The sequence below is a fragment of the Gekko japonicus genome, unplaced genomic scaffold, assembly GCF_001447785.1.
Source record: "Gekko japonicus isolate JY-2015 unplaced genomic scaffold, Gekko_japonicus_V1.1 scaffold492, whole genome shotgun sequence".
In the NCBI taxonomy this organism is placed as follows: Eukaryota; Metazoa; Chordata; class Lepidosauria; order Squamata; family Gekkonidae; genus Gekko; species Gekko japonicus.
In genome coordinates, this window is record NW_015168060.1 from 283,636 (window position 1) to 296,181 (window position 12,546).

A 12,546-nucleotide genomic window follows, 5' to 3' on the forward strand; every position below is an offset into this window, starting at 1 on the left:
AATATGGAGCATCTATTCTTCCTTTGAGTTCCTTTTGTTTGTGCTTTATGTTTTATCTAAATGGAGATTTAGATCAGGAAAATTCCAGTAACATTGCACAGCAGTCAAGCAGACTAAGGTGTACTCAGAGCTATATTTCATGGTGCCAACCTAAGGAGATTTGTGTGTGTGTGTTTGTGTGTGTGTGTGTGAATGTTAAGTGCCATCAAGCTGCTTCTGACTTATGGCGACCCTGTGAATTAATGACCTCCAAAACGTCCTATTGCTAACAATCTTGCTGAGGTCTTGCAAGCCATGGGCTGTGGCTTCCTTCACTGAGTCAATCCATCTCATGTTGGGTCTTTCTTTTTTCTGCTGCCTTCAGCTCTTCCTAGCTGAAATACACTGGGTTCGACACTCGTTAGTGATCAGATCATACTTTATTGTGATAACAGCTCAACTGGAAGACAAACTAGCAGGACCGGAGCCCTGCTTAAATTCACACTCAACACCACACCCCACAAACACCCACTACTGTGATAGGTTATTTACAGAGGCCCTCCTGGGCGATAGGTTCATCCCAGGATCCTAGCAGTCTATTGTTCTGTGATTCCAAGCTGGGTCTGACGATGTTAGGCTCAGTACACAACACCCCTCCCCCCAAGGTTCAGAACCTCCTAGCAAACATACTCCCTTAGATACATCGATTTGTGTCACTTGCGGTTTGAGTGACGTGATTCCATTGGTGGGGCTATGGCTTCTGGCTCGGGTCCCGACACAACAGCCACGGGGCCCAGGGCGACAGCGGTGTCGGTGTGACCTTGGGGCCATCAGTTGTTACCTGTCCCAGCATTGCACCCACCAGTCCACCTGGAGTTTCACTGGCTGCTCGTTGGTCGCTGGGACCCCACGACCAGCCTCTGGCTCCGGTAGATCTGGCAACTCCGTTCGAGATCATTGAGGGCAGGCTCGGCTCTGTGGGGAAAAGACGATGGTGGAGCTGGTCGATGTGCCTCCATAGTATCTGGCCAACCATTGGTAGACACTTCATAAGACTGAGGGCCGGTGACTCGGAGGACCTTGGCCAGAATCCAGGTAGGGCTGCTGGAGAAGTTCTGGGTATAGACGGGGTTGCCCAGGAAGAACCCCCAGGGTGCCACTTGGTTCTCGAGGGCTGCATGATGCTCCACCATGCAGTCAGGGTGCATCAGGTCCAGACATGTGCCATCAAGTGGGCTTAGAAGGGTGTGACTTTGTTTAGGACATTTTCAGATAATAGCCATGTTGGTCTGCAGCAGAGGAGCTAGATTTGAGTCCAGGAGCATCTCAGAGTTAAACAAGATGTTTGGGGTCTAAGCTTCTGAGAGTCAAAGCTCCTTTCATCAGATACAAATAGGATGGCTGGGCAAAGATCAGATCTCTGGGTGAGGTGGGCTACACATAGCAATGCAGACAGGGTTCTTCATGGATCCTATTAATACCTTCTATTAAGCTTGGTGGGACAAGGTTAAAAAATGACAATAGGGAAAATGGCTTGGGGAAAGCAAAACTGCTAACATCCAAAATATAGTGATCAGGGGTAGATGCAGAACCTAAGAGTGTGACTTTATATTTTTCCTCGTAAGTGAATGAATGGCAGGTATTGACTGCTATGGGGGAAGGTAAAGCATTGCACTCGGGGATTACCAAACCAAACCAAACCAACCGATCAATAGTTGACTAGGAGTGAAGATAGGCACAACATTTTAAGAATTACTGATGGTTTGAAAACTTCTGGTAGTTCAGTTTTAATTAGGAATAACCCAGCAGTGGTCATCTATTGACTAAAGGGAGACGTATACAGTTATGCATGGTGTGACGAACTCAGGAGCACCCAGTTCAGTTCATAGGGGATATATTCAAGTGGCTATTTCTTCACTCAATAAGTAATTAAATCATACAATTTGCTGTCAGTGGATGCAGTGATGACCACAAGCACAGATGGCTATAAAAGGGTATTAGACAGATTAAGTTTATGACTTAAGTTTAAGTCCATCAATGGCTACCAGCCATGAAGAGTAAAATAAACCTTCCCATAGGCAGTAAACCTCTGAATACTAGTGCTTGGAGGCGACATCAGGGGAGGGCCTTGGACTCTATGCCCTGTTTGTTGGCCTTGCGGGGCAACTGGCTGGACTGCGTAAAACAGGACAGTAGACTTGATGGGCCACTGGGCTGATCCCACAGGGCAACTCTTATATTCTTAACAAAATAACTGAAGCAGCTGATAAATGTATCGAAGGGTGGGTATACTTATACATAGAAACATGCATGTTTTAAAAAAATCAAAGCTAAACAGGCTGCCTGGTGCATATGAGGCAAATATTGAAAGCTGCACAGCCTAATTCAGATAGTGGAGCTCCATGTTTGTCTTTACCCTGGGAGTTGGCTGGGTTATGAATGGACAATGGAATCATTGGATGGAGGGAACAATGTGAAAAGCTACCGCTTTATCACAATAAATTGAACAAATTGTATGTGTTAGCAATTCCAACAAAGGTGGTTTTCCCCAATGTTCCAGTCCAGTTGGATTATTGCTGAAATGGCAAAGCAGCAACCTACTGGCAAATTTAGCTTGCCTTCTCTAATACAGTATCTTCACCACTATTCATCTTCACTTATGTTTTGGTATATTTCAAGTTAAATTCTAAACTCTGGTGAAAATCACAGCTATTTTCAGGAAACTTTATCATGATAACTTCCCAGGAGTACTGATGGTCCTCCTAGTAAGGTAAGTCCATTGGTAGGATTACACTGTTTTTGATTTCTGGTCACTGTTTCCCGAGGTTTTCCGAGAGTGCTTTTGTGTTGATTTCCCCCTTGTTTTGCTTTCAAGCCACAGGTAATTCAAAAGCGTACAGATTCCTGTGCTCACTTCAGCAGCACATATAGTAAAATTGGAATGATACAGAGAAGATTAGCATGGCCCCTGCACAAGGATGACACGCACATTTGTGAAACGTACCATATTTTTTGAAGCAGCAATGGGCAGAACAAGAGCCATTTCATGCCTTTGAGGAGATGATTTGGCACCAAGAGCTGGAAAAAGAGTGCCTGAAAATCCTGCAGCAGTTTGTCCCAGACTCTGTGGAGGGCCCCTTGATTCCTGGAGTGGTCATGCCCTCAGTTGATGCAAAATCTTCCTGCCATCCTATACAGCCCTGGTGGAGGAGCTGTGGTGCCAAAGCCCCCCATTGTGGACAGATCTCTGAAATTTGGAGCTTTAGGGATCCTAAAAAGCCTCACAACTATAGAAGGACTTCACCACAGTATTGTTCCCAGGGAGCTCTGCCACAAGTTTCTCCAGCTGGCTGATGCAAACACTGCAAGGGGTGTATGGGTGTCCTGACTATTGTAACACTGAGAAAGAAGTCATCCAACCCAAACTGCTTTCCTGTCCAGTGTGGATCTGTATACACACTGCTCCTATCAAATGATGTTGCCAGAGTCCATAGCTATTATTTGTTCTCCAAAATACCAAGAGATGGGATTCTTTAAATTTGACAGACTGTGGTATGAAAGAGAACTCTTCCTGTTAGGCAGAGATTCCATCCCCACAGCAAAGATCCCCCTTTACTACCTGCGACCACATGACTGTCATGGAGTGAGAAGTGACAGTGCTGGACCTTCGATAAAGCAGATGCCTCTTGCTGTTGTCACCGGCTCACTGTCCTCCAAGTCAATTTATGGAAGATTTTCCTCCAGTAACTTATGGTCTCCTCTATGCAGCAATTCCCAGTACTAGTAATACTAGCTGTTAATATGTCAGAAATTTTGCAGTTTCTTTGGTCTCTCACAGTTTTTAATGTTGGGGGAGAAGAGGGGCAATGAATTCCAAACTGAAACTAATGCTAAACTTGATTTAACCAGTGTCTGGTTACTTACTGATCAGGCATCCATTCCAGCATATGGCAAAGCAAGAAGGCAGAACCTAGCAAACAAATTAAATAATACTTAGCTAAAAAAAAAAGCAAGCATATCACCTTGGATCTCCCCATTGCCTTTTGATGCCCCTCAAAGGTCACTCCCCCACCCACATCACGGTTGTTATGCCCACTCTGCATATTCTGCAATCCTCCCACCTTCATCAGGGTACAAGTTCCATTTCCCCCTCATTTTTAAAATTTTAATTTTTTTGACAAGCAGCACAAGTCTGGCAATATGAGACTATCACTAGTCTTGAATCACTGAATAAAAAAAATAAATTGACAGAAGGAATTTAAAAGGAACTGCATGAGGCTTAGTTCTCTGCTGGTATTGACTTGAAAGGGGGATTGGAGAGGAGGCAAATGGCAGTGTCCCCAGTAAAAAAAAAAAAAAGGATTTCAGTGTGGCATGCAAACAAAATAAAGGGGGGATTATCAGCGCAGAATGAAATTGACATGAGATGTAAAGAGAGAGAGAGAGAGAGACTGGGATGGGAAGCCTAAAACTTTGAAAGCATTTTTCCCTTTATTAAATACTTTATTTATGTAGTTTTACATTATACAGCCACAAACATTTCTATACAATTATATTCATTTTTTGGAGGTCTTGTACATAGTAAAAAATTTTCCCACCACTTATACACTCTTAACCATTCGTTTTGAAATTTAGTTTCTTCTTTTCCACGTAACAACATTGTTAATTTGAATTTGTCTAATTAAGCTATATCCAGCAATTTTTCCCTTTAATGCTTTAATGAACAAAGTTTTTTGGGGGGAACCATTTTGGCAGTCTCCAGAAGCCTAACATTAAAATGGCGGCTGAGCCGCATGGACCTTCTGCAAACCACAAGAATTGCTTGGGATTGATCCATTTGGAGGACAGAGTGCAATACACACACAATAGGCTCTAAAAAACTGCCAAGGTCACAACCAGTGTGCAGGGTCAAATTAGAGAATCACAAAGTGAAAACCACGCACATTTGCAAGGAAGGCAGGAAATTAGCATTACTATGCAGCTGTGCTATGGCATCAATGAAAATACCCCCCATTGTTTTCAATTTAGTGCCACAAGACTAAAAAAGATCTCCAGAGCTTCTGCCAGAGGACTCCTCCCCTATAAAAATTGGAGGCCTGTGCAAAGTGTGAGGAGTTGCATTTGAATTTGCACAGGTGTGCATGTGCACACGCACACACACACACACACATACACACATTGCCAACCATCAGAGCTTGCAATGCCAGTGGGTTCTACTGTGAATTCTATACACTCAACATGTTCCCCCATATTATGAGATCATGCAACTCCCATTTTTCACAGTGGCTGATAACACAGCAGATAATTTCCTAGAGCTCAGCAAGATGGAAAAGGGGGCTTTGCAGCTGCTTGTCAGTTTAAAAAAAATTCTGGTCGGTTTCAACACAGGGTTTCCCCCCTTTGCCTGAGTTCCTTTCTGTTCCTTTTTATTCAGTGAACTAACACTAAAATGCATGCACGAAACCTGAACCAGGAGGATTTAAATGGAAGGCACTTGCTGGGTGCTACTACATTAAAAAAAATGGATACCCCCCCCCCACAGCACAAGTGATGTTCCAACCCGATTTTTAAAAACACATTTTGAAAAATTGTAGCTGCAAAATAAATACACTGGAGGAAAAAGAATGGCGTGTAAGCCGGGCACAGAATCCGAAGTCAAGATTAAAGGCTTACTGCTCTGAAAATCTGTAGTAAGATGTGTGTGTGTAATGGGCCAGAGACTTTCATGGGAATGTTGTTTATCTCCCTTGCTGCCATTCCTCTTTATTTCTGCCTTCTTGGGTTTAAACTGCATCCTGCTGCCCTTTGAAGTAATAAAAGAGGCAGAGACTCATGATACAGCATCTTTTTTGCTTGCTCCAGTGAGAAAGTTACATGATCAATAATTATCGGAAGGGGTTGTATTATCATAACCATAAAAAAATTAGCACTTTATGAGCATCTTTAGGAGGCAAGTCTTGGTGATGCCTACCCGGAGGTTCCACTTTATGTGCCATAATTGCAAATGTTTTCAAATTTCATGGAATTGTACATTTGAGTCAAATTGCCTCTTTGTACTGCTTCAGTTTTATTGACTGGTGTATTTTGTGTCCTGACAACCTGGCTGTTACATTGTTAGTCACTTTCTGAGGAAATAAGGTGAGCTAGAAATCTTTAAAGTCAATAAATGTAAATAAAATTGTGGGACAAATGTGTGTGTGTGGCTTTTGGGCTGCCTCTAATTTGGTTTTTAGAAACTAGAGCTTGTACATTATCTTTATTGTGCCCCCCCCCCCCAAAGTTCTGTTTGTGTATTGTCTCTGGGGTTTTGTTCTTTTATATACTGTATTTTTTCCTGGGTTTTGTTTTTGCCTTGCAAATTTTCCAATCTTTTATATAATTTCTTGGGTCTGTCTTTCCTGGTCATACCTCCCACACTGAGGTGTGACATCAGACCATCCTTTGGTACAGCTAAGCTAGATGAATATAAATGTGGGTGGCCCAGATGGGATGTTGGGCTGGATGCTCCAGAAACCAGAGAGAGCAGTGCCCCTGCAGGGTAGGTTAAAGAAAGATCTGGCAAAGCCAAAGTGGGCTTGCCATAAGGTTGCCAAAAGGCCTGGAGGAAAATGTCCTGACCCTTTAAAAGTGGCCTAATGTGTGAAAATTGACAGTTGAAGCTTTTCAGGGCATATTTACACCACCTGGTAAACCACAACATACTATTAAGCCTCTGTTAAAGGGACAAGATATTTTCTCCAAGCCTGTTGGCAACCCTAAAGGACCAGAGAGCAGCCACAGAAGGCAGGTTCAAGGTCTGGATGGCCAAGGCAGAAGGAAACAATTTGGGAAGGACTTCATTCTGTCCTCCTCTGGCACTTCCCTAGTAACACAAGCAACACTAGTGCCAAGTTAATGCCTGCCCAAAATGAAATGGAAAGACAAGTTGCCCACCTGTCTACCTATCTGCTATAATCACAGCAGCTGCCCCAATGGCTACCATACCTGAAGCCATACCCAGATGGGGCCACTGCTCCTGTGTCAGCCTTCGTTTTAATTTGAAATGTTTCCTGTGTTGGTTACCAGTTTCCCTTACAAGTGCTGGTTTTGACCTCCATAAATTCTGACTTGGGCCCTGACTTTCTCAGGAAGCCTCTTCTCCCATAAGAACCCCCCAGAACTTTTAGATCAGCTGATAGGGTTGGCAATTCTGGCCAGAGACAGGGAGGTAGGGAGGTGGGGACATGGGGACATGGCAGTTTGCTAATGGCGTGAAGTCACTTATGGGAAAACACAGAAGGGATGTCAGTCCTCTTGCTGAATTGATCAAAACTGTGGTAAAACTAGGAGTGCCAGGAAGTGCTTGGCAACCAGCAAGAAGGTTATGGGTGGGACCATGGGCTGCTGTAGTGTTACATGAGGTGGTATATGTCTTCTAGTAAAAAAAACAAACAAACCTGGAAATGACAAAGGGTAGCTCTAGGAACCTTCAGAAAGTTTATGGTAAAACAACAGTTTCCAGTGATTCCTAGAGGTACCCTTGTCACTTTTAATAAGAACTTCTAGCACTCTGGTTTGTTAAAAAAAAAGTTCTCCCGCTGCTGCTTGGAGTGGCAACAGGCAATGGGACCTGAGAGTGGGAGATTCTCCACCCACACTAGGGGCTTAGCAGCCCCAGTTAAAACTGGGTGCACCACTCACCCTTAACCCCACCTTAGATCAGCCACTCAAGCAGTGCCAAGCAGATGTGGCTATCTGTCATCTCTGGCAGGAATACAAGGAGAGGAAGAGGAGGCACCATAGGTCACATTGCACATGAATGCAAGCACACACATGCACCATGGGAAAGAGGAGCACCCAAATGTTGCCCAGTTCTCTGAGTAAGAAGGCATGAGGTACCTAAGCAAGTAGCAGAGCATGTGCTCTGAGCTGTGACTGCCCCTTCGTCACTAAGGATCTGACTACACAAAACACTTTCCCTATATATATTCCTTGGTCAGGTTGACAGAGTATGTTTTGGGAGTTCCAAGCTTCCTAAGCATGCATGAGACTCATTCAGATTGGAACCATGACATACAAGAAGAGGAAAGCTGAGGCCTTTCTTGCCACACTACTTTCCTGAGTCAAAATAGCTCCAACGAACTGAAATTTGCCTTGCTGGGGAAACATAACATGTATGGATGGGTTACACACTCAGTTTCCCCAATGGGAAAAACAGCAGCTCCTCAGAGCAATTTCAGGGTGGAAAAATGGTACAGGGCAGGGGTGTAGACTTCTCAATTTCCAGGGGACGGGGCTGAACCTGATCCAGGTATTAAATTTATTAAATATGGAATAATGTAAAATTCTGAAAAAATGCCATCAACAATTAATCATGTGGTATACACACACACACACACACTTTAAAGCCCTATGAAGTCTGGGACCAACATATCTTCAGGACTGCTGGTGGTCCTGGCCCCAAGATGTCTGCCTAGCCTCAACCAGAAACTCAACATACCTGTGATCCCTTTTGTTTTTTACTGTAGCCTCAACCAGAGCCAGGGCCTTTTTGGCAACAGCACCGGCCTTGTGGAACACTCTCCCTGTGGAGATCTGCAAGATTTAATGCAATTCAACAGGGCCTGTAAAACAAAGATGTTCTATCAGGCCTATGGCTGGGGTGCAGATCCAGTTAACCTGGCCCTCCCTACGCTAACATTGCTTGCACTGCTGCACCACTGTTATATGTAATTCATACTGTCTTTCATCCACCCGTCAGCACTAATTGCCATCTAACCACAGACATGTGGGGGATCTATATGGGAGCAGAGGGAGACAGAGTGATCTGATGATGCCCTCAATTGTTATTACTGTTTATTGCTGTTTTACTGGTTTTAATTTATTGTTTTAATGATTGAGTATGAATCATTATCAGACTGTGTTTTATTGCTCACTGTAATCTGCCCTAAGCCTGCTTGTGGGGCAGGGTGGGCTAGAAGCCCAATACCATAAAGAAATTAATAAATATTAGTACTTGGAGATAACCACAATAACCAGGTTGCGGAATGAAGCTGCTGCCTACTAAGTCAGATCCTTGGTCTATCAAGGTCAGGATTGTCTGCTCTGACTGTGGTAGCTCTCCAGGCTGAGGTCCTGCATATAACTTTCTACCTGATCCTTTTAACTGGAGGTAAAGGTAAAGGTTCCCTTGCTCGAAAGCCAGTCGAATCCGACTCTAGGGTTGCGGTGCTCATCTCCGTTTCAAAGCCGAAGAGCCAGCGCTGTCCGAAGACGTTTCCGTGGTCATGTGGCCGGCATGACTAAACACCAAGGCGCACGGAACGCTGTTACCTTCCCACCGAAGTGGTACCTATTTATCTACTTGCAATTTCTTGCTTTCGAACTGCTAGGTTGGCAGGAGCTGGAACTAGAGACGGGAGCTCACTCCGTCATGCGGCACCCGGGTCTCGAACTGCTGAACTACTGACCTTCCACAGCCTGCAGTTCAGCGTCTTAACCACTTGAGCCACCGCACTGGAGGTGCCAGGGATTAAATCTCCTGCATGGAAAGTGGGTGCTCTACCACTGATCCACAGACCCTCCCCCCTGTAGGAAAGGGCCATTGAACTGCATCTTGTCAAGAAGAAACCCTCAAAATGCAGAACTGCTCCTGTTGAGGTTTTGTGTGCAGAGGCAGTGGGTCATCTGTATGCATCCCCTGGCTTCCCTGTAACATTCTGATCTGGGGTTGCCAACCTCCACGTGGAGCCTGGGGATCTGCTGGAAGGACAACTGATCTCCAGGCGACAGGTTGCCAGGCAGTGTTCGCCATTATATCCAGCCGAGGTTCCTTGCCTCCCCCAACCCCACCCTGCCCCGGCTCTACTCCCAAATCTCCAAAAAATTTCCAGCCCAGAGTTGGCCACCCTGTTCTGCTCTCTCCTTCATAGGTTCCTCTGAGCTGATTCTAGGGCTGGCAGGAGAAGCAGGAGAGGTGAGGGATACTCTCATCTAGGATCCACAACATTTGCTATTGAAGCCAAATCTTTGGGTATTTTTTGGCATCCTGGTAGGATACTTCAGGGTCAAGATAGTGTGGCAGTGCACTTTAACCCTCTGGCAGCTTTCTGCTTTCATCCTTTATTTCTGTCTGTCATGGGCAATGTTACTTGCTGATTTATGCCCTCCACTTTCAATTATTTACTGCCTTAAGACCCACTGGGAGAGTGTTCGTTGGTGCACTCGACAGCTTTTTGTGCCAGGCTTGGTGCGCTGAATGCACGGGAGTCTTCAAAGTAGAGAAAAGGAAAGGAAAGCCAGTTTGGATTCAGCCGACAGGCTTCTGTCCATCTTCTCATTTGGGTTTATTTGTTTCTTTATTTTCTCTAATTAGGATAAATCTGTTGATATTGCCTTTAATCACAGCATCCTTGGGATGCTAATTGCTCTTTAAACACATGCATAAGAATTCTTTGTGTGTGTGCGGCAGAAAGGGGAGGGAGGAGGAGGGAGAGCATGAATGTAATTACGCCTATGGAGAAATGTAATGATTAATTATCTAGAGTGCATCATCTATCTGAGAGTTTGGTAAATGCAAAACACAACTCTTTCTCCTGTGTGCTAATTACTGAGTACTTTTGCCAATAGGCCCACCTCCCCATGAAATCTCTATGGGCTGTATCCTTTGAGCACTGCTCTTGTGCACGCCTCATGAAAATAAATGGGGATTTAAGGGGAACGATGCTTGACTACGGACTTGGCCCTAAGACGACAGAGATCCTTATGAGATCCCTGTCTGTCAGATAGAGAGGCCTGTGAACAAAGTTCAGAGATGGAAATCAGGAGGCGTTCTGTCTTCGTCTCCCAAGGGCATAGGAGACTCTGACCACACCCACAAGTCAAGTTTCCCTTCTCGTTCAATGTCATAAAGCAAAAGTACACATGTGGGAAACATTAGCTGGAGAAAAAAAAAGATGGCATGACTGCACGTGTTGTACAGCTCCCCCTGTATGTATTACAGCTCACCCACCCTTCCCTGTGAGCATTTTTAGAATCTTTAGAACAGATAGCGAGCACCACCACAAAATAGTTACCATGGCGGAGCAGAAATGAGACCTGTCACCAAAGTGGAACCTACAAGAGAAGAGACTCAACCTCTACAACCCAAAAAATACTGCCTAGAAAACGCTGGATATTTTCTGAATGGATTTCTGATGGATCACAGGATTCAAAATGTTCCAAAACAGGGGCTCTAAATGTAACATCCAAATATGCCACTGGGTCTCCAGAGTTCTTGCACATGTCAGCAGGATGGTCTGTTTGAGTTTTTTATTTTTCATGAAAGAGAACTATGACAGAGGCAATGCCCAGCACCTCTTAAATGCTGTGCTGGGCTTTATTGTTTAATAGTGCGTTCTATGACATGTTATTCCAGTCTGAACCCATTGAAACCAATGGAATTAGCCTGGAACAACTAGGTTTACACTGTAAAGCTTCAATCCCTGACAGATTTACTAAAGAGTAACTGTGTGCAATACTAAAACTGAGTTACCCCTTTCTAAGCCCATTGACTTAAATGGATTTAGAAGGGTGTAACTCTGTATAGGATTGCATTAGATGAAAAGTACTGGGTTCGCCACATGGAGGACTCAGATGACGACATGCGTTTGCACACGTTTATTGTACTTAACATTGAACTGCAAAACGGCCCTGCAAGGCCAACTATATACACACCCACCCAGCACACCCACAGTCCCATTGGGGGGTTTGAATTTCCCACCATAGTTCCTATTGGTCTGTGCTGGGGGAACTAGGATCCTCAGTTCCTATTGTTTCGAGGAGCTAAGCTCCTGACTGTAGCCGTAGACCCCTGCTGCCGGTCCACGTACATAACATTAGGGTTGCCGTGTCCTTACTTTGTTTCGGGGGGGGGGGGGTCCTGTCTTCTTCCTGAGGCCTTCATGGGTGCACTGCGATGGCATCACCTAGAGAGGATGTCATCAAGCAGGGCATATTGCGGGGGCATGATCTAGGATTTGAGAAAAAACTCTGTGGTTACCATAGAGTTTTCCTCAAATGCTAGAGCATCCCACCCCTGCAACATGCCCTGCTTGATGACATTATCTCTGGGTGACATCATTGTGCCGGGCATGTGAGCGTGGAAGGGGCTGCTCAGGGATGGGGTCCCCCCCACCGGCCAGCTGAGCAGTGGCGGATTGGGCCCCCTGAAAGTGGGGAAACCCCTGCCCCCATTGGGAGGATGGTAACCTGAGATTGCATAGTCTCAATGAAGTCAGTGGTATTTATTTCTAAGTAAACATCTTTAGGATTGCAGTGTACATTTTCTACTTCAAACTACACGTAGGAAAATCAACTGAATCCATGAAGGAGCAGAGATTTAGCATGTTCTCTATAGCCAATAAATTAAACAAATCCTTCCTTTAGTTTCTTCCTCCTCTTAAAAAAGACTAATGAAGCAGATTCATATCCAGCACATAAATATGCAAAATGTGAACCTAGCCATTCAAATCCTTTTTTCTCCAGAATGTTGCTGAAAATGTAATTCAGATTCAAATTTTCTGGTGGCATCTAAAAAAAATCAGTCTA

The 12,546-nt window shown here is 44.6% G+C and overlaps 1 pseudogene; it reads left to right on the forward strand.

Moving 5' to 3' along the window:
* Positions 1-3,653, forward strand: part of LOC107113234 — a 23,096-nt pseudogene extending 19,443 nt beyond the window's left edge.
* The last annotated feature ends 8,893 nt before the right edge of the window (positions 3,654-12,546 follow it).